Below are 5,000 nucleotides of genomic sequence, written 5' to 3' on the forward strand. Positions count from 1 at the left end.
TTGTAGCTGCCCTTTGTACTTTTTCAATTGTGTCTGTGTTTTTTGATGTGAGAATTCCAGACTACCGATGCAAACTCCAGGGTTGGTCTGATGAATGATGTTATTATCTTTCTCAGCATGTCTTCATTTATATATGTGAATGCTATTCTCATATTAGCAAGCAGTATTCAGTATACGTTACATATCTTCTGACTGATGTGGTCAGCTGCAGATAGTCTGTTATCGATAATCACTTTTAAGTCCTTCCTTTCTGATATGTGTAGGGTTGATCTTCCTAACTTATAATCCCAATCTGGTCTTTTTTATCTTATATCAAACTTAATTACATGACTCTTGTCCACATTAAATTCCATTTGCCATTTTTTGCTCCATTCACGAAATTATTTTAATTCTTCTTGTAGCTCTCTGCAAGAATCTGTGTTAGTAATTTTCCTTTGTATTTTGGCATCATCCGCAAACATATTTAGAAAGCTCCCTTTTCCAGTGTTACTGTGTATGTCATTCATATATATTAAAAACATAATTGGTGCCAACACTGAGCCCCGTGGAACTCTGCTAGTCACTTCGCTCCATGATGAGTAATTTCCCCTTCGTACTATTCTCATTTCCCTTTTTCTGAGAAAATCCTGCATCCAAAAGTACAGGTTGCCTTGGATACCTCCTTGATGGTACAGTTTCCATAAAAGTCTTTGGTGCTGTACTCTGTCGAATGCTTTCTTGAAATCTAAATAGATACTCTCCACCCATCCTTCTCATTTCTATAATGTTTCTGTAACTCTACCAGAGTAGGCTAATAGATTAGTAACACACGATTTTCCCTTTCTAAAACAGAACTGTCTTTCTGTTATCATACTGTGTTCATCTAGATGGTTTACCCAAACTTTTCTCATCGGCTTTTCTGGTATCTTTCTTACTACACTGGTCAGTGATACTGGTAGGTAGTTGAGCGGCTTCTGTCTATTCCCATTCTTGAATAGGGGAACAATGTTTGCTTTCTTCTAATATCAGGTAGTTTATCTTGACCTAAGGATTCCTTGAATATTAAAGATAATGGTCTGCTTAACTCTTTTACACATTCATGTAGTATTCAACCTGAAATTTCGTCAGGACCATATGCTTTTCCTTTGTCTAATTTTCTTAACTCTTCTTGTACTTCTTTTTCTGATATTTGTATATCTGGTAATATGTGTGGGCATGCATATTCCATATCATCTCTTTCAAAATTATTTTCTTTCGTAAATACTGATTGGGAGTTTTCATTTAGAGCTTCACAAATATTAGTGCTTCACAAGTATATTTCTCATGTGTACAGATGATTCCCTCGTCCGTAATGGACTATATTTTATCTTTAACTTTGGTTTTGCTTCTGAAATAGCTGTAAAATAGCTTAGGTTGATCACTACTTTTATTTATAATGTTATAATGTCTTCCTCAAACTGTCTGAGCCTCCGTTCTCATCTTTGTATAATCACTGCTTGCCTGTTTATAGTTGTTATATGCCCTCTCGCTATTGTTTCTTCTGTGTGTATTCCACGACAAATCTCTTTTTTCTTTTGATTTTTTTTTCATTCTGTATTAAACCATTTCTTGACTTTCATTTCTGATTCTTTGTGTTGAGGATGTAATTTTGGATTCCTGTTTCATAAAAATCACAGAAGCTTCTACAGTATATGTAAAACATTTCAATCTTGACCTCTAAGCTCCTTTCCCCAATCTATTTCTAAGAAGTACTTTTTCAGGTCATGATAGTTGCCCTTCATGTAGTTTAGACTCTTTGTAACTCTTATTACTGGTAACTATGTCACAATGGAGGGTGATAATTGTATTGTCTATATCATTTTCTTGCCTAGTAAATACAAGCTCTGGTACTGATGGATCATCAAGTCCTCTTTTCCTGGCGTTTTCCTTTACATGCTGTGTTAGGAAAAACTCCTTCACAAGATCCAGGAGTTTCTGATCCCAATAGCCTTCATGGCTTCTTACATCTAGAGTATTCTAATTTATATTTGTACTGGAATCTCCAGTTAACATAATTCTTTCATACTTCTCTTCCATTATATATAGTAATGTTCTTAAACTCTGAATTGTACTTTCTGCCAAGTCTTCATATTCACAGCTTTCCCAAGTGTTTGTTTTGGATGGCATGAATAAATATGCCACAGAATTTTCCTTCAGATGTGATAATCTCCAATGCAATCAGTTCTACTTGTGAGGGTATATCTATTTTTATTCCTTTGACTTGTAGCTTTCTCTTTAAGATTATAATCTCTCCTTCTTTTCTTAAATTTCTGTCTCTTCTTCATATATTGTATTCCACTAAGTTTAGGGTATCGTTTGATATCTTTGGAGTTAATTTTGTTTCAGTTAGGCAAATAATATGTGGTTTCTTTTCTTTAGTACAGTCTTTCATCTCTAATGATTTTGACACCATTCTATCTACATTTGAGTACATCAACTTAATCTTGTTTACATACTTGTCATAGCTTGAGTCTACTACCTTCTATCGTTTTGTTCTCTGTTGGTTATGTACCACTTTTGTACCTGTAATTCAATTACTTTGTAAAAAAATTTACTCTTCTCTTCCTCTGATCTTTCCTCATTCTTTGTTTTTTCTTCCTCCCTCTTCTTCTTTAGTATTCCCAGTGCCTCTTTAGTTAGGCAACTTTATATCGATACTTTTTTAATTTCCTTTTTTTCCATGAATTTGTTTGCATTTTTTAGTATTTCCTTCACAGTGTTCACACCCTGGAAGGATACTTTTAGGGTCCTTGACTTATTTCTCTCATATTTCCCTAGCTTTTTGTGTTCCTCTATGTCTTTATCACAGATTTCCTGATACTTCCTCCAATATGTTCATTATACTGTATTTGCCATGTCTATTTTGTCCCACGTTATTGTGTTTTTCATTTCATCTTGATCTATACCAGTGATTACTATACAGTATATTTGTTGATATCTGCTGCATCTTTGACCAATTCAGGGCTGTTTTTGATGATTTCTTTCACTTCGTTTCTAATGCTTTTTTCTTCGACTCTTGTTTCTAAGTCTTTCCTTACTTTCACCATATGTAGTTTCTACATCATCTTTGTAACTTCGCATCACTTCATTCACATGGGTTATCTTTTCCTCTTTATCACTGCTTTGGTCTATCAGACTGCTTGCTTGCCTAATTGTCTCCGTATTACCTGAACTCCTTCATAATACTCTCATGGTTGACAACTGTATTTGCCAATCTTCCTTCTAAGTGAACATCTCAACTGACAGCTCATCTATTGTTGTGTCTTTTTTGTATAATTCCTTTACTATTTTTTCATTTTCTTCCTTCTGCATGCATAATTGTTTCTTAATTTCATCTATTTCACTTTGAAAAGTTTTCTCCAGTTAATTCACTGTCACTATTAGTTTACTATATGTTTCCATATCAACCAGTTCTTGGAAGAAATCATCATCTTGTTTCTTGCCTTTATCCCATTTCTTAACTCGTTCCATGTTCAGTTTACTAAAGATGGTGCTCATCTTGTGGTATTTCATTTAGAAAGGTCATTTCTACTTACAAGCATGCATTTCCCTACTACCCGCCTGGTGAGATAAGACCCCCAGCTGATGATGCTTTGATCAGCAGATTCTTGCACTGATTGGATGTATTCTGTTATTTGGACAACACTTTTGCCTATACCTGGTCTGCTATATTAGAACACCATTTAGTTTAACCTAGTACAGAGCTTGACTAATATAAAAATACTTTTTAGGTGTGGCCAGTTGTGGCCAAAGATGGCCAGCGCGGAGCGAGGAGACAAATGTGTTGTCTTAAGCGTTGCCTCAGTGTGTGTGTATGTGTGTGCATAGAGTAAGGATTTTAAACAACTACTGACTCCGGATTACCTCACTGATTCATGGTTTGTGTAGCCTAAATAACTCTAATTCCTGTCTCTTTCCTCTTACACTCTCATTTTCTTCCCCCTTACTCCTTTTCCCTTACACTCCTCTCATATCTCCTCTTACTTTTATTCCTTGTCCTTCTCTGCCTTCCTTTTCCTTTCCTCCCGGAACTCCCTCTCCTCCGCATACTCCTTCTCCCTCTCTTCAGTCCTCCTACTCTTACTCATGGTCGCTTTTCCTGTCTTTTATTTTTCTTCATTTCTGCTTCCTTACCTCTTCGTCCCTCTCTGTCTGTCTGTCTGTCTCTGTCTCTGTCTGTCTGTCTGTCTGTCTGTCTGTCTCTCTCTCTCTCTCTCTCTCTCTCTCTCCCAAACCACCCATCCCCTACCTCCTCCCTCTAATTTTCCCCTTTTTAACCATCAGAGGGTGTGAATGAGGGAGCCTGTGCAGTACTTTGGTGGGCGTGGAGGTTGTGGAAGTTGTGGTAATTGTGGTAGTTGTGGCGGCGGTGCGTTGAGAAAAGTTTGGGTGATGGCGGTGGGCGCGGAAGTTAGTGATGCTGTGGGGGGCAGGTAAAGTGGCTGTGATGAGGAGTTGTGGTGACAGAGGCCGGAGTTGTGGTGACATTAGCCCCTGTGATGGAACTTTGGCCCCAACTCTTCCTGAATAAAGAAAGACAGGCAGAAATAGACTTACAGCCAGAAATAGACATATAAGAAGAGACATACAAGCAAAAATTGACATACAGGCAGGAAGAGACATACAAGCAGAAAGAGACATACAGGCAGAAAGAGACATACAGGCAGAAATAGCCATAAAGGAAGAGACTTACAGGCAGAAATAGACATACAGGCAGAAGTAGACATACAGGCAAAAATGACATACAGGCAGAAGTACACAATATGGAAGACATTAACAAATACAAGCAGACATAAAACATACACGCTGCAATAACGCAATGGTGTGTGTGTGTGACATATACGTAAATACAGTTTTTTATGCTGAGACGGGATGCATGTTTAGGAGTTAACATACCAAATTACGCTTTTCACTTGAGCGTTACATTCATTTGAGCTTTACACCTAAGGAATAAAAAATACACACAGCAAAAACAGACTTAG

Source organism: Coenobita brevimanus, chromosome 38 (assembly GCF_032717465.1).
Source record: "Coenobita brevimanus isolate Jiangsu-jjx chromosome 38, ASM3271746v2, whole genome shotgun sequence".
Taxonomy (NCBI): domain Eukaryota; kingdom Metazoa; phylum Arthropoda; class Malacostraca; order Decapoda; family Coenobitidae; genus Coenobita; species Coenobita brevimanus.